General features: G+C 44.0%; 1 protein-coding gene and 1 long non-coding RNA gene across 4 annotated transcripts in view; one reads left to right on the top strand and one right to left on the bottom strand.

Moving 5' to 3' along the window:
- The window catches only part of DAAM2 (dishevelled associated activator of morphogenesis 2), a 128,377-nt gene that overhangs the window by 5,739 nt on the left and 97,153 nt on the right, over positions 1–25,485 (top strand). The window contains exon 1 of one of the 3 annotated variants that reach the window (XM_010973689.3): positions 17,532–17,726. The exons of 1 other annotated variant lie outside the window; for it this stretch is intronic. The gene's annotated coding sequence lies outside the window, so the exon portion shown is untranslated. Of the gene's footprint in view, positions 1–17,531; positions 17,727–18,290; positions 18,436–25,485 lie in introns of those variants that run through there. One more of the 3 variants, XM_045509351.2, reaches the window with a different exon arrangement.
- LOC123613932 (uncharacterized) lies at positions 14,748–21,140 on the bottom strand. Its single transcript, XR_006721372.2, has 3 exons — positions 20,482–21,140; positions 16,810–16,860; positions 14,748–14,883 (listed from the first exon to the last, which is right to left on the bottom strand). It is a non-coding gene; the product is annotated as an uncharacterized LOC123613932 (long non-coding RNA).

Consider the following 25,485-nt stretch of genomic DNA (forward strand, 5'->3'; position numbering starts at 1 on the left):
TCATTCCTGCTTACCCCTGGGTACATCCTCACACCCTCTCTACCACACACAGCCAGCCTTGGACTCCCTACTTCTGAGTGTCTTTTCCATGAACAAGAAGTATCCTTCTATTTCATTTACACCACTGTTATTTTGGATTTTCTGCTGTATGCAGCCAAAACTTATTTAGTTAATATGCCGGGGGATTTATGTTCAAGGGCAGCTCCACTGGGCTGGAGGCTGCTTTAAAACAGCAAAGTAATAAGGGGCCTGTGTGTGTTTGTGTTGTGGGGGGGCTGGGTGGAGGGCAGGTTTCACCAGAATCCTGGGTGTGTTTGGTGCAGGAAGGAACCTCTTTTCCCCAGCGAAAGATAAAGCACTGGGAAGCCTCTTGCCACACTGCGCATTAAGCCAAGCCTACTTTGCTCCATGTGGACTCCAGTCCACATTTGTTTTAAATTATTCTCTAATTGCTTAAGTGTTTGTGGTGTCTTTGCTCTTAACTTGGGGGCCTGGAGAGTGGAAGGAGGGAATCTTGCTGTCCTGCCACCTCTACCCCCCGGATGGAGACCCTCACAGAAGCTCCCCTTACTCGGCTTAGTGAGAGCCCAGTTGGTCAGAAAGGCAAGACCCCTGGGTGTGAGAGGTGGAATGACCACCGGACTTCCCTTCTAATCCTCCAAATGCCAAGCCCCAGCTTGGTGTCGTGTTGGGAAATCTGACTGTTTTGCTTTTGTGGCAGTGCTAACATATACCTAATTAGCCTGTTTGTCTTAAAATCCACCCACTCTTCAAAAGGAAAAGAAAAGAGCTGGGGCTGAAAATAGTTCAGTTGTCTATGTGGGAGCCATTGCCAGAGCTTTAATAAATACTCAAAACCTCTTATTGGTCTTTGCTAGACCTGCTTTTAGGGTGAAAAGCTGCAGGGACCTGGCTGAGGAGCTCTCTGCTGGGACCCAGGTGGGATCTCCTGGCTGCAGGGAGGGAAAAGCCCACCTCTCATGGCAGTTAGGAGCCACCGCATGGTCATAGACTGTCAGAGATGGGAGAGATCAGGAAATCATGAAGAGCAGCACTGTGGCTTTCCACCTGAGACAGCAGAACTGCGGAGAGGGGGAAGGACTTGCCCAAGGTCTCCCAGTGTGGAGTAGCAGAACGGTAACCTGAACCCATTCTCGGTTCACTTCTCTCCTATCATACTGCAAGTCAAAAGCCTAGAGAGTCCAGCTTCCAATGGGCAGCCCTCCCATGAGCCACACCATGATTTCTTCCTACCCAAATCCAGTGACTTCTGTCCTCTGTTCATCATAAGAAAAGCTAATCATTTGTTGAGTCTTTACTCTGTGCCTCAACCCTGTGCTTCACACATGTGGCTCATTTGATCCTTATAAAAACCTTACCATGTTGATACAACTCTTAGATAACTACTATAACTCGTAATAGTTATAAATAATGGGTAAGTGTTATTATCCCCTCTGAGGCTCAGAGAGGTTAAGTTTTAAATGACTTGCCCATACTCACACAGCTTGAAAGTGATGGGGCTTATATTTGGGCTCAAGTGTCCCTGAAGTCTGACTCCAGAGTCCCCAGTCTTAACCACTGTACCATCCAGCTTTCTAGATTTAAAAATGTTAACTTTTCTGTTCAAGGAATCTAGGACTACCCACCAAACATCAATAGAGCACATCCCTGGAGTGATTTTTCTTTGGTGATGGTGGAGTCCCATAGATATATTCATAGTTTCTGGTCTGCTCTGCTTTGTGGCCACACTTGTGGCCCACTTTTAAGGGCTAGAGCTTATATAAATTCTCAACTCAGGCTTGCATAGTTTTGAATGGGACCCAGGACAAGATCCAACAGATCCAGGCTGCTGTGCAAGTTGCTTTGCCTCTGGAACCATGTGATCCAGCACATCCAATGATGCTTGAAGTGTCTGTGGCAGACTGAGATGCTTATATGAAGCCTTTGGCAGCCCTTAGTAGGTGAATCGCAGCAAAGACTATCAGAATTTTGAGCAGATATGCCATCCTATGTGGATAACTATTCTCCTTTGAGAAATAGCTCTGTCTTGCTCCCGGGTCCTAGTAGAGGTTGAAAACACCTGACCATGGGCCAAGTTACCATATGACTTGAGTGGCCCATTATGAATTAGGTGTCAGGTGTCTGACACATTAAACCACAAAGTTGGGCATGCATGGACCACTCCATCATCAAATGTAAGTGGTATACATGAACTTGGTCTCAAACAGGTCCTAAAGCATAAGTAAGTTGCATGTGTAAGTAGTCCAGATGCCGAGGCTCATACTCCAGTCAAGGGTCCTGGGAATTCTCGAAGGGCCCGTGTTTGGAAGGGCCCCACATTTGCTTTAATGTTCTACTGTCACTGTCTTGAAATCCATAATTTTTGAGCAAGGGTCCTTTCATCTTCCTTTTGCTCTGGGCTCCACAAATTATGTAGCTGGTCTTGTTCCTGCCACCTTGCTTCCTCCCTCCCTTTCTATGACAAGTTGACTTCAGAAGAAAATTTGAGCTTGGCTTATGTATGATTCTCAGCAAGATACTGATACTATCTGAAGATGGGCTACAAAACCACAGCCCCACTCCTGGGTGTCCCTGAAGGATCATGGCAAACGAATAGCCTTCTAGGGGACAGAGTCAATTATCTTGCCTGGAGGAAGGGAAGGCCAAAGAAGAGGGACTACCATGCCAGCACAGGTGACTGATCTCAGCAAGAGGAAATTGGTGGTTACTGTCCCGTGGCGGTAAAGAGGTGTATGCTAGTGTGTCTGGGATGTAGGAGATCTCCTGGAACATCTCTTGGTTCTCCAGTGTCCTGTGATGAAGATCAAAGCTAAACTACAGCAACCTCATATAGGCTGGAGTGCTAGTGCTCCAGACCCTTTAGGAATAAAGATTGCATCACCCCCTCAGGTGAGAAACTTTGACCACCTGAAAATGCTTATTGAGGGCAAAGGTAATATTGAATGGAAAGTAGAAGAAGATAGTTATAAACACAGGCAATGACCATAAAACCAGTTTCAGAAATGAGGACTATAATAGTTATGAGTATTTTCCCCTTATTTTGCTATGAATATATTAACCTATTTTTCTCCTTTCCCATTTCTTTCCCTTTCCCATTTCTTTCCCTTTCCCATTTCTTTCCCATCTAACATAAGATGTGTTCCTAATAGTTAACTTTCTATGTTAGTATTTAATTTACAAAATATCATCAGCTGAGTATGACTCAGCTGGAAGAGGAGTGAATATCTCCCAAATATGGATAAAAGAACCTTGTATCCTCTTATACAGAGAAGGTCATTGTGTTTTTTTGGTGGTACATGAGATAGTTGCATCATGCAAGGCAAAGAATAATCTTGCAGTTGCTTTTATTTGGACGTTAAATATGATGAAAAAAAATATGTATGGATGCCAAGTTGTCATAGGGTAGACTGTGGTGGCGTGTATTATGTCAATTTAGCTAAGCTGAAACCATGTTTCCCAGAATTCTCTTCTCTGTGTGGTTCCAGGTTAAGCCAGGCCAAAAGAGAAATTTGCATAAGATTTGAAAGGGTCATCTTATTATGCTCTGAAGGTTGTTATAGGGCAGGCACTGTTGTAACTCATATTGTGACGGATCTGCTGGTTGACCTTGCTGGTGAGGGGTACAAGCTGGGCACCCAGCTCTATCAGGTCCCACCTTACATCCTCCTTCCTTCTCTGAATCCTGGTTCCAGCTAAACCTTAGTGCCCCCACCTCTACTTCACATCAATCTTCCCTTCACAGTTTCCAGCTTTGCTGACTTTGGACCCAACACTAGATGCAGAAGTGATAGCCTTAAGGAGAATGCATTGCTACCTCCCATGCGAGGTCTATAATAAATCCCTAGTCTGTATCACTCATAGTGGTTCATCTTCCCTGAGAGGACCCTGACTGATACACATAGACTGATAAGTCCTCTCTCAAAATCCTTTCATATTCATCATACCACTTAGTCCTTATAGTAACCCCTTGAGATTGATATTACTGTCATCAATGTGAAGATAAGTAATTTGAAATCAGAGAGGTTAAGTGACATTCCCAAAGTCACATAGCTATTAAATAGCCAAGCCAGGACTCAATGCCAGGTCTAACAGTTTCTGAGTTCAAAATTTTGCTGTTCCCCAAACACTTTGAATCTATACTTTGTTATACCAGTGAATTTGTGTCCTTGTGGCTCTGTTGCTGATCCTCGTGTCACCAGAGGCTAAAAAGTTAGTTTTCATTAGGGGGTGATTATAAAATCAACTTTACCTTTGCCTCCCGCTGGTCTTTCATTCCTGCAATGTGGTGGGTGTCTTCTCCCTGCTACTAGGTAAAATCTCAGGCCAAGTGACTTTTCTGTTAATTAATTGGCAATGGAAATATGTTAGAAGGTAAAACATAGACTTGGTTTAAAATATTTAATCCTGTATATTAATTACCACTTCAATTTGTTTAAAGTAAGACTCCTTTCTTTCCTGACCCTTGCTACACCCACCTCCTCCCCAGCTAAAATTGGCTTTGGGGAAAGGATGTGGTTAGCATTCTCCTCTCTTTTGACCTGATTCTTACCCCACCCACCCTCCCCCAGGACTTGAGTTGGGAGGAAGGAGGAGAGGCAGGAAAGTTATTTTGGTTTTTTTTTTTGAACAGTTTTGCATACCATAATCTATATACCATAAAATTCACCCATTGTAAGTGTATAATTAAATGATTCTTAGTAGATTTATAGAGTTGTGCAACCATCATAATTTCTGCCATTAGAACATTTCCATTACCCCAAAAAGTTCTCTTGAGCTCATTTGCAATTAACCCCCATTCCTTCCCCTAGTCCAAGGCAACCACTAATCTGATTTCTATCTTTATAAATAATTTGCATTTTCTGGATATTTCCAATAAGTGGCATCATACACTATGTACTGTATTTTGTCTGGATTCTTTCACTTAGCATAAAGGTTTTGATGGTCATCCATATTGTGGCATGAATCAAAAATCTATTCCTTTTTATTGCTGAATAGTATTCTACTGCGTGGATATATTATGTTTTCTTTTTCCATTCACCAGCTGATGAACATTTGGATTATTTCCAGTTTTTGGTTATTATGAACAGTGCTATTATGAACACTCACATACATGTCTTTTTGTGGCTATAGCTTTTTATTTCTCTTGGGTTTGTTCCTAGAAAAGGAATTTCTGAGTCTAATGGTAAATTTATATTTAAATTTTTAAGAAACATCCAGACTGTTTTCCAAAGGGGCTGTACCGTTTTACATTCCTGACAGCAAGGTATGAAAATTTTGGTTTCTCCACATCCTCATCAACACTGTTGGCTGTCTTCTCGATTGTAGCCACTCTAGTAGATGTACAGAGGTATCTCACTGTGGTTTTAATTCTCATTTCCCCAACAACCAATGACATTGAGTATCTTTTCATGTACTTATTAGCCATCTGTGTATCTCCTCTTACAAAATGTCTGTTCAGATATTTTGCCCATTTTAAAACTGGGTTGTTTGTCATCTTATTGAGTTGTAAGAGATCTTTTTTTTTTTAGATATAAATCCTTTATCAGATATAAGATTTCCATATATTTTCTCCATATATGGCTTATCTTTTCACTTTTCATTTCCATAGTGTCATTTGAAATGCAAAACTTAAAAAACTTGACGAGGTCCAGTCTATCATGCTTTTCTGTTATGGAGTATGCTTTTACTGTCATATTTAAGGATTCCTTACTAAACCCAAGGTCATAAAGGTTTTCTCCTATTTGTATTCTAGGAAGTTTTATATTCTTAGTTCTTTCATTTAAGTCTATTTGTGATTCAAGATAATTTTTTTTCACGTCACTCTCCAATTGCTTAGCACCATTTGTTGAAAAAGATTATCCCTTTCCCACTGAGTTGTTGAAAATCACTTGTGCAGAAATGGTTTTATTTCTGGACTTCTAATTCTGTCCCATTGGTCTATAATACAGATCACATGTAGATTCCACGTGCCCATTCTCTGTCAACACCACACTGTCTTGATTATTATAGATTTATAGTAAGTTTTGAAATCGGGTAATATAAATCCTCCAAATTTGTCCTTCATTTTCAGATTTGTTTTGGTTCTTCTAGTTCCTTTGCATTCTATTTACATTTTAAGATAAGCTTGCCAATTTCTTTTTTTGTGAAACACCCTGCTGAGATTTTGATAGGAGCACATTGAATCTATACATCGATTTGGGGGAAAATGCCATCTTAACAATATTGTGTCTTCCAATCCATGAATATTTAAAAGTATGTTGTTTAATTTCCAAATATTTGGGGATTTCCCAGATTTCCTTTTGGTGTTGTTTTATAATTTAATTCAGATGATCTGCAGTCAGATGCCATATTTTGTATGATTTCAATCCTTTAAATTCTATTGAAACTTGCTTTGTGGCCCAGTATATGATCTTTCCTGGAGAAGGTACCAGTTGTGCTACATGAGAAATGGTATTAAATGCAAGGAAGATATTTCCTAATGATAAAATGATCACCCAGTGGCTGCAGATTATCAAGCACACTTGAGACATTCTCCAGGAAAGGCCACATACTAAGCCATAAAACAAGCCTCAATAAATTTAAAAGGATTGAAATCATACAAATTATAGTGTTTGACCACAAGGGAATTAAATTATAGTATCAGACAAAATAGACACACACCTAAACACATGCACACAAAATGTTAGTTATGTCAAGTTGGTTGGTAGAGTTTGTTCAAGTCTTCTGTATCATTGCTGATTTACTGTCTAGTTGTTTAATCAATTTTTGAGAGTGGGATATTGAAATCTCTTATTACTGGCTTTTCTATTTCCCCTTTCAATTCTGTCACTTCTTACTTTATAAATTTTGAAGTTCTGTTGTTATTTGTTATATCTTCCTGATGCTTTGACCATTTAATAATTATGAAATAGTCTCCTTTGCCTCTGCTACTATTTCTGATTTTGAAGTCTATGTTATCTGATATTAATACTCATTCCAGATTTTCTGTGGCTGCTGTTTTCACAGTGTGTTGTTTTTCCAACCTTTGCATTCAGCCTGTTTGTGTCTTTGAATCTAAGGAGTTTTTCTTTCAGATAGCATATAGTTGTTTCTATATGTTCATTAATTCACATTTAATGTACTTATTTTTATGGTTGGATTTATATTACCATTTTGCTATTTTTTTCTATATGTTTTCTGTTCCTCCTTGACTGCTTTTTTGCATGTTAAATACATTTTTAAGGAGTATCATTTTAATTTCTGTTTATTTTAACTATGCTTTGGGAGTTATTTTGCCTAAATTTTTGAAGAGTAGTTTTGCTGGATTTAGAACTTACTGGCTAGGAATATTTTTCTTTCAACACTTTGACAATGTCATTCCAATGTATCAGGTAAGAAGTCAGCTATTATCATATGTTCCCTGTAAGTAATGAGTATTTTTTCTCATTTCTTTTGAGATTTTCTCTTTGTCTTGGCTTTTAAGAGTTTGACTATGATATCTCTAGGTATGATTTTCTTTGTTTTTATTCTACTTAGATTTTTGAGCTTCTTGGATCAGTAGATAAAGCAGATCAGTAGATTTTTATCAAATTTTGGAAATTTTATGTCACTATATCTTCAATTTTTTTCTGTTCACTTCTATCTCCTCTCCTCAGACACCCATTCAATTGAATATTGACACAGTTGATGTCATTCAGAGATCTCTGAGTCTCTATTCATTTTTTTCCTTCATTTTTTATCTCTGTTCTTCAGATTGGTCATTTCTATTGATCTATTCTCTAGTTCATTGATTCTTTCTTCTGCCATCTTGAGTCTGCCACTGAGCCATATAGTGAATTTTTCATTTTAGGTGTGTTTTTTAACTTCAAACTTTTAATTTGAGTCTTTTTAAAAGTATAATATCTGCGTTCTAATTGAGAATCTCTATTTGTTCATTCACTGTTGTCACTCCCTTCTTTGATTCTTTAAACATTGCTTTCTTCAGTTTTTAAAACATATTTATAGTAGCTGCTTTTAAGTCTTTGCTTGCTAACCCAGCATGTGAGGACACTCATGCAGTTTCTGTTGACTTTTTTTTTCCTGCACATACGGTTACACTCGACTGTTTCATTGTGTGTCTTGAAATATTTTTGTTGAAAACTGGACATTTTAGATAATCTTTTGTAGCAACTTTGGATTCTGAAGGTTGTTACTGTTTCATTTGTTTGTTCTGTAACTTGCCTTGGCTAAATCTGTGAAACCTGCAGTATGTAGGTAGATGTCTCAGCTCAGTTTTGTTTTGATATTCTTACTTTCATTTGGAAACTTGCCTTCCTAAAGATAACCCTTGTATCTTCCTAGTGTAGTGATCAGTCAATGATTTCACAAACCCTCAAGCCAGAACACCAAAGATTCCCAACATTCTTAACCCAAATCCATCAGTTGGTAAAGTATAAACTCTTCTCAGATTGTTAATATGCCTTTGATTGATTTCCATAGTGCTGAAATGATAGTTTTTGTCAATTTAATCCAGATTTATAATTGCTTTGGGGGGATAAGGTTTGCTAATCTCCTTACTCAGCCACAGTTGAAAGCCCCCCCCCCCACTTCCACAGGGAAGTTTTTACTTGACTGGCATGGTTGTAAAATGGCTTTGAATATATATGACTCTTTTCCCTACAAGTCCTTTGGTAGGTTTTTCAGAGACTGTTCCATTGGGTCCTTCTAACTGCAACTATCATGTTACGGCCTGTGCATTCTCTTCCTTCAGCTGATTTTCTCCCATTTAGTTGGTTTTCCTGTGGCCCACTTTGTACCAACTCTTGGTATTGTGGTCCCACAATTCTTCCAGGTAGTCCTCTTTGGTAAGATCAAAAAATATCTCCTGGCTCACTTTCTCTCCCATGTGGCCCACATATGGTTGTCAGGAAACATGTATTAATCCTTGTCCTAGCAAGTGCAGAGAGTGCCAGCCTTCCCAATAAAGCAACTACTCTCCTTTGATCCCCCACCAAATCAGTTTACCATCTGTCTCTTGCCTTATAGATTTCCAGGCTGGAGTCTGACACTGTCCACAATTCCCTACTTCAGGAAGCATTTAGTGAGGTCCTTGAGTCATCCCCCTTAAACTGTTCTCACAGTAGGGGTAAAGAGAAGGAATTCTAGTGCAGGCATCTCAGAGAAATCTTCTTCATTACATTCTTTCCTCAATTTCCACACTTTCAATTTTTTTTTACAGGAAGGAGTTCTTGGAGACATGTAACCAGTTACTCAATATTGCCTTTTGAAAATCTGCTTCTCGTGCTGAAGCATGATTGTAGAATTTCTTATTGATTGTATCTTGCTGCCTCATTAAAAATTCCAATTCAGCATCGCATTACACTTGTGTTTATTTTTAGAGCCTTCTTCTGGTCCCCTTCAGACTAAACAATGTTCTGAAAGTTACGGATGTTCATAGATGTTATGTGGAAAATGGGTCCTGTGAGGAAACAACTTTGGGGAGTACAGTGCTGAGCAAAGTGAGGCAGATCTCTTCTACTGGGGGCTGTCTCAGAACTTTCAGTATGCTAATGTGCACTGCGACGTTCCCAGGTGTGTGTATGGAGGTGGCAGACTTACAGTTTTTATCAAACTTATTTGACCACGAGGAATACTCCCTCTGCCTTTTTGGCAAGCCACGTAAAGATATTAGCATTCTATAGAATGCATTTTGGAAACACTGGCCTGGAAGGTACCAGTGGAAAGGGACGGTACTTTCTTCAACATCCAAAGGCAGGCAACATACTGTTTTCCTCTTCCTAACCTCAGTGATTCTGAAAGTTTCATGTGCTTTTATTTATTTTTTTAACCTGGATGTAGTCAAGCTTTCTTGCATGGTCCCTCCACTGGGTTGAATTCTTACTGACAGAAACCCCATCTAATGAACCTTTGCATCACCAGGGCTTACCACGGTGCCTGAGACTTAGCAGGATGAGTGAATGAGTAGTGTTAGAGAAGGATTTCTTTGCAGCTGCTTCTGTTTCTGCTGCTTTCTTTTAAAGAAAGTAAGAAAATATCCCTACACTAGAGTCCCAAACCACATATACACTTGAATCAAACAAGCCTATTGGATGTTTATGAAACTCCCCAGTGTCTGAAAACCTGTTCTTATGAATATCTGCAGGGGGATTCATGAGGTGTGCAAATGTTCCTGCTCTTTCCAACTGCAACCAGGGTGGGTTTTCTCTTTCTTTATTTCTGTGTGTGTGTGATTGTGTACACACAGCTGAAGAGATGAGTCGCTGAGAACTTTCCAAAAGAAATGAATGGGATAAAACAGATTGCCAAGTTACTGAGCGGTAATTAAGAACAGATTCCTAACATCATCACTTTACCATTTTAAAGATATTTTCCTTTAAGAGACAAAACCACTGAATGATGAAACATGTCATGCTTCTCCTGACGTCCCTTAATCTTCCAAAAATCCCTGCTCAGTTGCATACACACATCCACACATCTATGCCAGCCCAAAGTCACCCGGACCTGAAGATTGTAAGCAGTCTCAAATTATTTTTCAAGGGAGAAAAATGACTGTGTGTGTGTGTGTGTGTGTGTGTGTGTGTGTGCGCGCGCGCGCATGTGTTTATGCAACTTCAGTCCCGCTATAGATCAGTTGGGAAGATTTCTTTCTCTCAAGCATTTCAAAATACAGTTTCACCTTGAAGCTGGAGCACTTAACCCCGAGCATTATTTTTTTCAAGGGTTTTGAGCCACTGAAAATGGGACTATGATGGGAGCGTGTACGCAGCCCTGACTACAAGGACTCTGGCCCTAGAAATAACACAAGCAGCTGTGACAGCTAGTGGGCATGGCCTTCCCTGGCCTGGGACCCTGGGCTCAGATCACACGTTGGGGTGGTTAGGAAGGAATTCCACCCACTTCCTCACGCACTCAAGCACTCTGCACACTGCGCAAGATCCCATCCCACATCTGGCCAGGTGCGGTGCCTCACTGGGCTCTGCCAGGGTCGAGAGTGGAGTGGGAGAACATACTGGATTAGACACACTCGTGGCCTGCCTCACCCCGGGGATGGGGGGCTGCCGCCACGATGTCCCAGGATTGTGTGTGTTGTGGTTAAACACTTAGGGTTTTGACGTAGGCGGGGCAGCAGAGTCGACTCTCAAAGCTGCTGCAAACAACCTGAGAAGGCTTCTCAAAAATGCAGTCCCGCGCCTCAGAAGGCGATGGCCTTGATGGAGGCGAGTCTCCAATCGCTGCCTGTTTGGTGTGGTCATATCTGAGCCAGGGGAGGTTTCTCTAACTCCCGGCAAAGATGTTTGTGGAGAGCTAGATGCCAGGAACCTGGTGAATTGTGCATTAATGTTAAGTATATTCTTGGTATTAACTAACAGAGGAGCTGTAGGGGGCGGGAAGGAGTGGAGAAGGCAAAGGGCAAAGAGAGGAAGAGGCATGTAATAATAATGGCCATGTGTCAGTACAGTCTGTAATTCAGTCCCCACTCTGGCACCAGGGGCTTGATCCTCCTATTTATCCATAGTTTTTTGAGAGAAGCTAAATGATACTCTTACTCTAAGAGCCAGAGCTGGGGTTAGAAACCAGGCTTTTCTGATGCACATTCTGAGACCTTGCTACTACCCCACACCACAGCGATGACCTAAAACATCTTCAAGAAGGTCACGTCCTATTGAGAGGTCCTTTCCCGGAAGGAACTGTGATCCCTCTGAACTTTCTTTAGTTGTATCCTTAGAAGTTACTGTCAGCTAATAGAAGTCCAGGAGGCCTGTTCTAATCACTGGAGATGACATCCCTTATTATATAAGTGAGAGAAGCAGGATCGGGCCCATGATCAAAATACCTGACATGTGACGTGTCTGTGCCACACGGGGTTTAGAACAAGCTGCTTCTGCCCTCTAGACATTGTCAACATACTTGATACAGAGTTTGGCACTTCCCTGAGCAGAGCCTGGGGGTCAGCAGGCAGATTCGGACAGCCTCAGAGGTGGGATGAGAGAGACCTCACAATTCTGTGTGTTCCTCCCCAGTCTCAGAAGAACTCATGGAAGTAGCAACTTTCAATCCATTTTGCCTGATTTAACCTTGTCAACAGTCCTTTGGGATACAACATTCTTCATCCCATGTTATTGATGAGAAACTGTATTAATCAAGGTTCTCCAGACAAACAGAACCAACAGGATGTGAGCATGCACATGTACACGTGTGTGTAGATAGATGGATGGATGGATGGATGGATAGATAGATAGATAGATAGATAGATAGATAGATTTTTAAGGAACTGGCTCCTGTAATTGTGTAGGTTTGATGAACCCAAAGTCTGATGGGGGAGGCTGGTTGGCTGCAGATCCAGGGAAGAGTTGCAGTTCAACTCTGAAGGATGTTGCTGGCAGAATCCTGGAGGTCAATGTTCTATTACAGCCTTTAACTGGCTGAATGTGGCCCACCCACATTATAGAATTTCCCCCTCATCCAAAAAAACACCCTCATGGAAACATCCAGAACGATGTTTGACCAAATATCTGGGCACCATGGCCCAGCCAAGTTGACACATGAAATTAACCATCACAAACACTAAGTTTCAGAAAGTTTCCTGCTGTGCTGAGATCACACAGCAGCGAGAGGCCAGGCTGGGGATTTAACGAGGGTCTCTGACTTTTAACACCTGAGTTCTCAGTAAATTAGGGAAAAGAGGGGGATCTGGTCATCATCACACTGATTGGGTGGCGTACTTATGGGATTCTCACTTACCCTTCACAAGGTCTTTGCTGAGTGCTCCCGAGGTCCATGCGATATAGACCAGGAGCTCTGGCCCTGGGCAGTGGGCAAAGAAGGACCTTTGGGAAGCTTTTTTCCACTTTTCCCATGAGTTGGCTGGGCCTTGGAAGTACACGGTTGGCTTTGGAAGCCAAGACAAGCTTGATGAACTATTTGAGGAACCCTCAATGAGCAGGTGGAATTTTCCAGAGGAGCAGTGTCCTGCACAGAGCCTCACTGTGTGTTCAGGGAACATTCCTGGAATGTGCAGCTGACAGTCAGGTGAAGAAAGATGGAGCCACCCCCACCTCCTGTGGTCTTGAGAATAGAGCACCACCCGCCTCTACCTTAGGGCTCTGTGTGTGATAATGTTGGGGTAGAGGGTGAACCAGACGAACTTGGAAGGGACCCTCCCATTTTATGGACACTTCAGGGCACACCCAGCCTCAAAAACAGCCCCTTAGCACTTAGAACCACATATTTTACAAGCTTCACCTGCTCCTCTTCCCAACAGAACCAGAGTAAGTTCACCTGGGGAGGGATAGAACCTCCTCTCTCCCAGACCTGGAACATTCTGGTGCACAGCCTCACTCCCCCTGACCCTGTCCTTCTCATCCTCCCCACCCACCACCTCTAAGTCTCCGGCCCTGTCTCACCTGATCTTTAATCCCTTTCTTCCTCTGATTTTGCCTAGAATAACTTAACAAGAATATTCTAAAAGGAGTTAATGCTAAAAGGAGCTAACGAGGATATTCTATTTCTCATTAAGTCTGGCTCTTCATTTCTATTTGGTCTGCTCCTGCTAACTTCCATTAATTCTACTGCATTTCCATATGACTGTGGTCAAGTAGATCAGCCTGTGTTGTGATTCCAAGGGGGGATGGTCGCACCAAAGCTCCTGATACTAGAAGTGAGTCGGTCACAAAACTCTCTTGTGCTTTAGTCACTTTCCTGCATCTTTTTTTTTATAGTAACAATTTTCTGTAGATACCATTGATTTTGTCCAAAGTTAGGCAATAAAGATAAGTAGTTGGAAAAGCAGGATTAAAGTTGAGGGAAAATGGTATTTGGAATATAGATTAGGGTGTAGAGACAATAGTTGACTTTCCCTGATAGTCATGGAGCCTGGAAGTCACAAGAAAGGATGACATCACAAGAGGAGAGTCGGTGATGCACAGGAGAAGGAAGGTTACCAACAGATCCCTGGGGAACATCGACATCCAGGTGGAAGAAGGACCAGGAAGAGAAACTGCACAAGGGGAGTTGTAGTGCTGGGAAGACATTCCTGAGAGAGGGGAGTGCTTCAAGAAAGGGGTGGTCTACACATTTTGAAGGATGTGACAACGAAGACTGACAAGACTGGAGTCAACTAAAAGGTCATGTGACCTGAGAAAGCACAACTTCAGGGATTCAGGGCAGGATGTCAGCAGCTAGCTGGAAGGTGAGGGGGATTCAGGGAGACAATGGACTGGACTTAACTCCCAAGTGCACTGTGGCACTTTCCAGTTCCAGAACTTACTTTCAATCTCCTTCATCTTCGTTGAATTAAATAGAATTCATGATGACTTTGCAAGAATAGGGATTCTTCATTGGAGTCTGTTATTGTGTTATTAAAGTTGTTGCAGAAAATACACAGAATTAGAGTCAGAAGAACTAGCTTAGGGTCTAAGGGTCCCTTATTGGTTGACTGTGTGATCTTGGGCAGGATATTTATCAAATCTGGCTTCTTTTCTTATATAAAAAATGGAGGTTATAGTGATATGTACCCAGATTGTGAGGTTCAGAGGAGATATATGTAACTAGGCTTTGAAAACTATAAAGAATGATGTTGGTATGAGGTTAAAAAGAATTGTCATACTTGTAAGCTAATGCTCAGGAACTGTCCCAATATTGTATTTTGGTAGATTGATGGGAGTGTATCAGGTAAGATTATATTTAGCTATAAAACACAAGGCTCAGCTATAGTAGCTTGAACACACAGGAGTTTTTCTCACCTGACAAGAAGTCAGAACAAAGTATAGCCACTTAGGGATGTCACCTAGGGCCTCAGCTCTTTGATCTTCCTGCGCCAGCATTCTTGAGTGGCATTTGTTTTTCTAGGTTGCAATATGGCTGCTGTACCTCCAGGCATCATATCTGTGTTCCAAGAGAGAAGAAATGGGGCAAGGAGGAAGAGGAAATGTCAAAGGGTTTAAGGGGCATGCCATCTGAATCTGGCTTTTTCTTTTTTTTGAATTTTTAAATTTTTTAAATACAAGTATAGGTGATTTACAATATTGTGATAGTTTCTGATGTAATGCATAGTGATTCAGTTATATATATATACACACACATACATATTCTTTTTCAGATTCTTTTCCATTACAGTTTATTATAAGATATTGAATATAATTCCCTGTGCTATACCATAGGATTTTGTTGTTTATCTATTTTGTATATAGTAGTTAGTATGTGCTAATCCCAAACTCCTAATTTATCCCTCCCCTACACCGTTCCTTTTTGATAACTGTAAATTTGTTTTCTATGTGTGTGAGTCTGTTTCTGTTTTGTAAATAAGTTCATTTGTATTTTTTTTTTAGATGTCACATATAAGTGATGTCATGATATTTGTCTCTCAGTGTCTGACTTAGTTCACTTAGTATGATAACCGCTAGGTCCATCCATGTTGCTACAAATGGCATTATTTCATTCTTTTTTTATAACTGAGTAATATTCCATTATTTATATATATTATATATATAAATACCACATCTTCTTTATCCACTCATCTGTTGATGGATATTTAGGTTGTTTTCATGTCTTGACTGTTGTAAATAGTGCTGCTATGAACATTGGGGTGCATGTATCTTTTCAAATAAGTTTTCTCTGGATATATGCCCAGGAGTGGGATTGCTGGATCATATGGTAACTCTAGTTTTTTAAGGAAACTCCATACTGTCCTCCATAGTGGCTGCACCAAATTACATTCCCACCAGCAGTGTAGGAGGGATCCCTTTTTTCCACACCATCTCCAGCATTTATTATTTGTCAATTTTTTGATGATGGCTGTTCTGACTGGTACAAGGTGATTCCTTACTGTACTTTTGATTTGTATGTCTCTAACAATTAGCAATGTTGAGCATCTTTTCATGTGCCTGTTGGCCATCTGTATGTGAATCTGGCTTTTTCTTAATGAGTTTTTGTGGAAGATGACCCTGCCTTCTGCATGCCAACTTCACTGGCCGGAACTAGGTTTCATAGCTATCTCTAGCTACAAGGGAGTCTGGAATGGTGAATATTATAGATTTTAGTTTTCTTTAGTTGAGGAAGGCAAGGGAGAAGGGGTTTATCAGTAGCTTTTGGAAGCCAATGTGCAGTGTCTACTACAGATCAGAGCTCAGCCTGCCAATGGAAACTTGATGTGAGGAAGGGGCTGGAGGGATGTGGCAGGGGTTATGATGCTCAGGAGGACAACTTGACAGTGACCAAACTGCAGGGCTCTGAGCCTTCTGTGGCTTGGACCAAAACATCTTGGCTGTCTCCAACCAAGAGGCCTAGCCCCAAGACTTGGCTCCTCAGGCAATCAGCCCTAACCAGCTGCTGCCAAAGGGGTAAATACATTCCAAGTCCTTGAGTCCCTGCTGCACTGTAACTGTGGTTAAGACACACCACCACCTTTACCCCATCTGGGCTAACGGAAAGCTCATGGAGTTGTGTTGTCTTAGTGATGGCTTGTGGTTGTCTGTGTTCCTTCTCCTTAATCGGGACTTGAATACCTGCACGCTTACATTGTCCAACTCTACAAGTGATTTGCATCTCATGCATATCATTTTTCAGTTCATTCTCCAGTCCTTGGGAACCATGTAGGATAAAACATTATGCTCTCCTTTTCTCTACTCTGGAAGGATGGTCCTTAAACCAATCCATTTCCCTCAACTCCTTCAGCTAGGTGGAGAAACAGATGACCACAGGAATCCAGGACTGAACACCCAGAAAACTCTGCGTAGGTCATCACCCAGTGTGGGCACTGTCTGCTTGCTCACTCTTGAGAGTGTCGGGGAGACAGAGAAAACCTAGACTCACCCTGAGCATGGTGCCAATCGTGGAGGAGACAGTTGTTTTTGACTAAGGCAACTTCCAGTCCAGAACAGGAGGTAGGTCACAATCACATTTAAAGAAAAAAAAAATTAAAAGCAATGTTTAAAAGTATGAATGAGAGCTATTGTAAATGGCTCAAACTCTGTATATAAGCAATGAAGTAAGATGAATTGACTGGTACTAAGTTGGAAAAGCTATACAGAGGCAGGGAGTGTGGAACCTAATTTAATAAAAATAAACTTTTGTTTGTTTGTTTTAAATGCACCCACTCCCAGAGAAGAAATGGAAAAGTTGTTAGGGTGTGGACCAGGGCTTCTAAGTAGCTGTTCTGTTCAGCCTGATTTATCTCCTTTTTTGCCCTAGCACCTTCCTGGGACTTTAGTGTCCGGGCAGGGACCTGGTCTGTGAAGAGAGCTCTCCCCTGCCCCCAGCACCTGACCTCCCAGCCGGCTCAGGCCAGGGAAGGAGCCAGGAGAAACCCACCGCCTAGGTCACCGCTTCTGCCTCCCTGACCCTTACATGTTTCCAAAACAGAGGGAGACCAGAGAAGGCTCCTTGCCAGAGTTGGAAACAGCTACCCTCATTGTCTGCCTCGCCCTGCCGGCTGCGCTCTCCCTGCCTCCCTCCCCTGCTTTCTGTCTGAGAGTGTGAAAATTACAAATCCCAAGGAACTGCAATCAGAACTCTACCTAGGGAAAATTCAGAGTATCCTTGCCATAAATATCCCGCTCCAAGACGCCTGACGTCAGAGCGGGGCGGGAGGGCGCGAGGCCGGCCCAGGGGAAGCGGCGAGATTTGGTCGGAATAGAGCAAGCACAGCGCGAAGCGGGGCGCAGCGGGTGGCGGGCGCGCAGCCGGGCGCGGGGCTGCGGGAGCGGAGGACGCGCCATGGGGTCCCCGGAGTAAGTGCGGCTGCCCCCTCTCGTCCTTGCTTCGCATCGGGGGGCGGGAGGACCGCAGGAGGCTTTCGGGGGTACTTCCCCACTTCTCTCCCCCTCTACTTTCTTTCCAACGCTGAAAGGGGATTGAAAAGGCAGCGGCTCCGCGGGCTGCCTGTTTTGTTTCTCCAAAGTGCTTGCTGGAGCCGCGCAGGATCCTTGAGTGGGGCTCGCAGGCCCTGCGTGCGTGTCTGTGCCGATGGGTGTGATTTGCGTGTGTGTCTGTGTCTGTCTGGATGGGCACATCTGGACACAGGAAATGTCTTTGGAAAACTTTTTTTTTTTTAATGTTTGTTTGTGGCTTTGAAATCTGATTCCTTGTTGTCACAAGTGGACAAACATAGCCGGTTGCCCCCCAAACTGACAACATTTTGGTGGTGGCTTTTCCTGGTTCAGGCTGTGCCTTCCTTCGGGTGATTTAACTCTTTACTAGCCCTCAGCTCCCACTGGCAAACCTGGCCTCTGGCCAGCAGGCAGGGCAGAGGGAGCAGGGAGGTTCTTGCTCTCAGAGGCATTGGGACCTTGGGAGAGGGAAGGAGCATCCCAGGAAAGGGGTCCTGACTGGGGAATCTTAGCACCTGCGGCTGCTGCCCATCTGCCTGCTGTGGTTCGGACAGCGCCAGGCAATGGGGCTTTGACTTAACCAGGAAGGAAGGATCTGGTCTGGAGGCAGGTAATTGTAAAGGGGTCAGGGAGGAGGAAGAGGTAGTGGGCAGGACACTGAAGCTCGGTGTCCAGCCCTGCCAGAGAATGGGATGGACGTGTCTGCCACATGTGCCCACATTGGCGGCCATGCAGGGTTTTCTGGGAGCGCTGCAGTACCCCAAACAAGATGCAAGCTTGTAACATAAAGAGACATGTCTGAGCTGTGGGGTGGAGGAAGGGGGGAGGTGGGGGAGAGGGGGAGAGATTTTTATCAAAATTGAACACAGATTGTTGAGGTCTGGGCTTGATTTAACTCTTCTCTCTCTGCCTTGGCCACTTTTCCACAGTCCTGTGGTGGATTTTCAAAGTTCCTGGGAAGGAAAAAAATCACACTTCTCCAGGAAAGAGTCCCTGGTGATTTTCCTGGAAATGTACAAGGGAAAAGAGAGCAACTTCCCATCTTTAAATAGTTTCAAGTTTTGTGTTGCCCTTCCTTCCGAGTTTGGTGTCAGTTTCTTGGATTTCTCTGAAAAGTTGGCTGAAAGAAGGAATGGATTTTCCCTAGGATGTAGAGGGGGAATTGTGCTCTACTGAGAGTGGGAGGAAAGGGGGTGCGGGACTGTTTGGACCCACCAGCCCTGGATTGCCCAATGCACGCACTGGATGTCAATAGCTTAGTTCAACAAACCAGTGACCACAAAGAGAGCCCTTTCAGCTTCGTCCTAGCCGGGTCTCTGGGTTTGTGTTTTGCAACTGAACCAACCTACAATGTTTGGGTGGGAGGAAGATTACTGGACTCTCCCTGTGTCCTAGAAAAAAAATGAGAGAATAAAATCAAGGGACCGGGAGGAAATCTGGATCTAAAACCGGACCCACAGGAAGTTCAAGATTTGGGAAAGATTTTAGAAATCATACAAATTGACCCCTGGGGAAGAGCTATAAAAGACCGAGCAGACAGCAGTGTCAGCTATAGACTCCTTTAACTTCAGTACTGTGTCTTTGACTTGAATGTGATGAAGAAGAAGGAAACTGAGCTAAAGGCCCGTGAAAACAAAAGTGCGCGGAAACGGGGGTAGCTGGGTACCCGTGAGAAGCACATGTCGGCGCCTATTTGTGCCTTAGTGACCATGTGGGGATGGTCGTGGCCTCAGGCATGGAAGCATAAACGGGCCATTTCTCAATTGCTCTGGGAGCTGCGTTGACCCCCATTTCTCTCCTTTTTAAATAAACAACTGCCCTATTATTGTCTTGCTCAGTGGTAGTTGCACACTCCGGCTCATGACTTCTAGCCGAGTTTCCAGGGCTTTTCCTCTGGATCCTGAGATGCTGAGGGAATACTCATGCCCCCATCAGGACAAAAAGAGGAGGGAAACTTCTCCTGGGTGTTAGAACTGAGAAGAGAGTCAGGAGTTCAGGAAGAGGGGAGGCTGTGAGGCGGGACCAACAGGAAGTCTGGTAGAGGTTTTTAGTTTGGGTGAGTGAGGGGAAGGTTGGAAGACTATTGCTTTCTGTGGAAACATGTCCTCTCCCCAGTCTTCTTCCCCAACTTCCTGCCCCCAGAGTTTCTGGATGCAAAACAGGTTAAATTCTCCCCATTACTGAAGAGCCTAGATCCAGAAGTAAAGAATTGGGCAGGGCCAAGTGTAGGTGGTTGGGAGGGTGCAAAGATCATCAGTGAGGCAGAGGCTGGCTTTGTTACAGTGGAGCCAATGGAAGTAACGGTTTAAACTATCCCGCTCACTCTCACCATTTACAAGCAGAAGGCTGAATACCCAGGGACAGTGTGGACCCATCTGGGGGTCTAGGGTAGCCTCTTGCCCCAGCCCAGAACTCCTCTGGGAGAACCGAGGGTGGGAATTGGGCTTAGCACTCTTTCATCGCCCTCTTGGAGGGTCAGTTGAATCCTGACCCTTCTGAGTTTGCTCTGGGGGACATTTCACCTACTTTGGACCCCGGACAGATGGATTCCCAGGCCCCTGACACTTGGGCTGACGTGGAAGCCTTCTCATTGCCCCTTCTGTCAGCCTAAGCTTCTGGCCAGCTCTTAGGTCAGCTCTGAGATCAGAATACTTACAGAGGGTGCACCTTAGCTCTCCTGAAGGTCCAAAGGGCAAACGCAGGAAGAACTTCTTGGAGGGTGTCCTTGGCATTGACAGCAGATGACCCTCTACATCTCCACAACCAGAGTCTCTGTGTTCAGGGATCCTGTGTCCTTCAGCTCTGGACCTCATATGCAGCCTGGCACAATGGCCAGAGAGCAGACAGCAGAGCCCTCTGCCCAGGGGAGAGTTAGTAACCTGGGAAACATTACTGATTTCTTCCAAGCTTCAGCTTCCTCACTTATCAAATGAGGTTAAACTTTACCTCACCAGGCTGTCACGAAAATAATATTTATGCCAAGGGAAGAGTACAGAGCTAGGAATGCTGTAGACCCTTAACAAAGGGGATCTCATAATTTTGTTTTCCAGTTTTTCAGCCAGCAGGAGCCCATGTGGTTTGGAAAGGACCCTTCCCCAAATCTGGATACATGTTTTCTGTTTTTGAAGGCCGAGGGGTGGAGTTTCTAGGGCTCAGGTCACCCTTACTTCCTCCCTCTAGAAACAGTGGCCGGTGAGGATTATCCAGGAGCATGGCCGGTCTGTTATCCTGAGAGCTGGGAGGAGACACCAGGCATCCTGGATATCTTGCCTGGAAACCCCTCCTGTGTTTGAGTTCTCAGGAGGGAGAAGGGCAGCAGAGCCGGCTGTACGTGCGTGGTGGGGGGTGGGGAGGTGAGAGGGTTGGGGAGGGACAGGAAGCTCAAGGAACAGCGGAGTCTTGAAGGACAAGCCTGAGGTCAGAGGCTGTCACTGCTCCTCAAGGGTGCTCAGGTCAAAGGGAGAGGGGAGAATCTGGCAAGTTGTAAAAAAAATGGAACTTTAGCCATCTGTAAACATCTTAGTGGGTATGGGCTGGGGAGGCTGCCCCTTGCTGATGGACACACTGTCTGGGGGCTTGGCAGGTCCAAAGGACGGAAGGAACATATGATGTGGAGAAAGCAGCTGCAGGTTCTCTTGGCCCATCTCAGAGCTTCTAAGTTATCCTTCAAGTTGACATTTAAGACTTTGAAGGTCACATTTGTTTCTGTTTTGTTCAAGCTCTCTCTTTAACCATGGCCTGGGATGACTTTTCAGCTTTTAAGAGGCTCAGCCAGTGGCCAACTTCTCTTGAGACGGCCCAGATTGGGGGTCAGTGAATTCCTCACTCCTGGCAGTATCTATTTCTCCAGCTCGCTCACAGTTTTTTTTTTTTTTTTTGTTGGTTTGCTTTGTTTGTTTGTTTGTTTCATTATGAGGTTAGAAAACTGTACCATCAAAATGCTGTAAGGGATGAAATGCCTTTTCTTTGGCCCTGTGGATCAACGTGCTAGTGACGTGCGAGGCTTCTCAGACTATGGGTATGAGCAGGTGTGGTGGGGTTCTTTCTGGGTCTCCCCCTCCAAACAAAGAAAAGAAAAGGAAAAAAAAAAACCTGGGAAAAAGAAACTTTAGGCAGTTTGGTAGCTCATTGAATCCTGGCTGAAGAGGAGCTGAGTTATTTGTAGGCTGCCCCAGGGTACTGTGCAGAGAGCTTCAGAATCAAGAAGACCCAGATTGGAGTTCTGGACCCATCAGGTCACAAGCTGTCCGCCCTCTTTGAGTCTTCTTCATCTGTCAAGTGAGGACAAGAGCTATTCTCATGTCCCAGGGTGGTTCTGAAGATGAAATAATACACGGGAAGGGCCCGATCAGCACTCAGCAGAATGGTGATACCTTTCCCTTGCTAGTTCTAAGCTCGTGAAAGTACATGGGTTTGGGTTTGCATTTGTCCATAAGCTGCTTATTCAAGGCTTCACAATGGCGCTCAAAGGTCAGCTGTGAGATGGAGACCTTCAATACAAAAGCAGGCACAGAACAGTGCTCCCTGGGCCAAACAAACGGCAGCCCCATGCGATTCTCTACTGGGATAAAGGAAGGGCCACGGGCTATTAGGCGCTACCCACAGAGCTTGTTTGAGAAATCCCGAAAACTGTCTTGGTCCCAAGCATCAGAATCAAAATCAAGGCAGGAAATCAAAGAGGCAGGACCTACCATTAAAACCGAATCATAATGGCAGGATGACAGTGGCACCCGATATTTGTACGACAGCCTCCAGTTTGAAAAGCATGTGGTCTCATTTCATCTTCATAACAATCCTGGGTGATTAGGATTATCCACATTTGACAACTCAAATTGAGGGCTTAGAAGAGTTCCCCTATTTCACACAGTAAGTGGAAGAAACAGGAGGCAGGAGACAAACAGCTACCCAAGCCCTGTGTCGCAACCCATCACCTGGGAAGCTTGTAAAATGATCAGAACCTGGGCCCACCCCAGGCCGGGTAAATTAGAATCTCTGAGGAGTGGCGCCCAGGGATTGATCGTTCGACAAGGCCCCCAGGTGATCTGAAGTTTAAACTGAGAGCCACGGACCTAAGGGCAGCGTGAAGAGGAGCAAGATGAGGAGGCAGGGTATCAGGCACAGGTGAAACAAACAGCCGAATCTTTGCTAGGGTTTAAGCTCCACGGGGGAGGGGGTGGAGACTTGCGTGGTTTCCCCGCTACCCAGAATCCAGAACGCGCCAGGCACAGGGGAGACACTCAGTCAACGCTGGCTGAGCAAACGAACTGCTATAGATTAGGAGCCAAACCTCGAGCAGCCAAGCCCAGTCTGTCACCTTGTTGTGTAAGTACAGTTTTACTGCAACCCAGCCGTGCCATTTGTTTCCGTGTTGTCTGTAGCCGACATCGTGCGAGCAAAGGGTGGAGTTGAGTGTTGTAATAGAGGCTGTGTGGTTCGCAGAACTGAAAATATTTGCTGTCTGGCCCTCTCACGGAAGAAGTTTGTTGCCTCCTGCCCTGTTTCTCAGAGTGAGCGGAGTAAGGATAGCTTAGGGAGGGTCGTCACAGCATGGTGGTCAAGAGTATGGGTTCTAGATTCAGACAAAGCTGCGCTTGAATCCTGCTTTTGGCTCCCCGCCCACCTGCCGTAAGACCTCCCGGATTATTGCACCTCTCTGAGCCTAAGTTCTCTCATCTGAAAAATGGCATTGATAATAAGTAATACCTCCCTCAAAGGATGGTTGCAGAGGTTGTCAGCCCCTGGCCTAGGGAAAGCACTTAACAAGCCTTAGCTATTGCTTTGAGGGTGGTGGTTGTAGTTACTGGCAATTAACCAGCTTGAAGGAAAACTAAAGCCAAAACCTAAATCCAGTATCACGAACAGAATAAGAGATGTGGTAGGAAAAAATCAGTTGGTAAGCTGGTGGGAGGAAGAGAGACTGATGTGAGGTTTCTGAGGTAAACAGCATCCTTTTAAGACAACACAGGTCAGACTGTGATGTGTGAGTGGGGTGCTCCTGTGCGGCTGACCGCTGTGTCCACCAGCAAGCCCCATCTTTCCTCAAGGGTTAACTCAGGTTTTACTGCACCGAGTACTGAGCCGAGTTGCAAGCATGTCCACTTCTGCGCCCTTGTTTGTAGCTCTTTCTACCTGAAAGGCTCTGCCCCAGTCCTCATCTCCCTGGTCCACTTGTCCTGCCAGGCTTGCTCCCATGGCCCCTTCTCTCCCAAACTCCCTTTGTAAGGCTCCCCTGGTCACTCCTTCTTCCTTACCCCCCACAGTCTTATAGCATGTACCTCTGACATAACATTGAATGTATTGCATTACAGTCATGGAAGGACCGAGACTCTGTTTTGCCTTCTCCATGTTTGGAGCTCCTAAAAAGCCAAATTGTATTATAGAACCCACACCTGTTGGTAGCTAAACAGTGTTAATCAGACCCTTGATTTAACTCAACGGTAGCTGAGTTAACTCTAGAAGAATGTGTAGGACTTGCCCAGGGGCTGATGGGATTACAGAAGCCAATCCCTTTGGCCAACCAGATAGAGGAGAGTGATCCAGTTTGTAGACTGTGTGGATCCTTTGTGGCCTCATCCCTCTGCTCAGTGGTGGCTCCTGCCCTCTGGAACACCTCTCATAAGGGGTAGCCAGGGACAGGGCAAGATGGAAGAAACTTAAAACCAACTCTTTGACTTCTCGTCAGCAGCTGTGGTGAAGAGTTGGGCTTTGGCTTCTCTGGCTTTTTGTGTCTGTGTGCCAAGATAATTGCGAATTGGCTTGGGATGGTCAGCTTTCATGAGCACGGTAACACAGAAGCGTGGTCATGGATAATAGCAAACAGCAGATAATTCACAGCATTATTGTTCAACTGCAGAATGTGTTGCATAATTTTTATAGACTTCAGTGGCAGATTTATGTTGATGGCAAATATATATTGTGTATGAAATAATATTAAAATTATTTTCTAATGATTTGAGGAGAAGGCACAGAAGAATCCCTGCCTTAAATTAACTGTGCCTTCTGAGCAACCCCAGAGGGACAATTAGGAGCTGATTCCTAAGAGGGGAGGGAAACGAGGGCATGAAATACTATTTTTATATAGGTCCCTGCTATGAACGTGGCAATGCTGATAATTTTTTAAAATGTATTCTTTATTTGATTTTTCCATATTATGAAAGTAATTCTCCCTTGTGTAAACAAGTGAATCAATATCATGCAGAAATACAAAAAGATAAGTGGAAAATGAGTAACATCTCCTCCCATCCTCCACATCCCAGGAATTAATGTTTATAGCCTAGAATTAATCCTTCCCTGTCTTTTCCTTTGTTCATGCAAATACTGCAGGTGTGTATACAGGTGGAGCAGGCTCTTGTTGTGCGAGTGTTTTTCACTGAAATGGAATCTGTATATTACTCTGCAGCATACTTTTCTTCCTTTGGACCATTTATCAAGGTCGGCCGTATGATGGATGTAACTATTTTTTCTGATTTCTTTATGCCTAGACACACACAGCTCTATATATCTAAGATCATGGCATTCTTGTAGCACAGTTCCTTTTTTTTAGCTATTCAGTGTGGTTTCATCTTGGATGATCACCTGTTTGGGTCCCTGAGTCTGACATACGAAGTCTCCATCACCCAGGGAAGCTGAGTGATTGATGTACCTAGCCTGTGACCATCCT

This window comes from Camelus bactrianus, chromosome 20 (assembly GCF_048773025.1).
Source record: "Camelus bactrianus isolate YW-2024 breed Bactrian camel chromosome 20, ASM4877302v1, whole genome shotgun sequence".
Lineage (NCBI taxonomy): Eukaryota > Metazoa > Chordata > Mammalia > Artiodactyla > Camelidae > Camelus > Camelus bactrianus.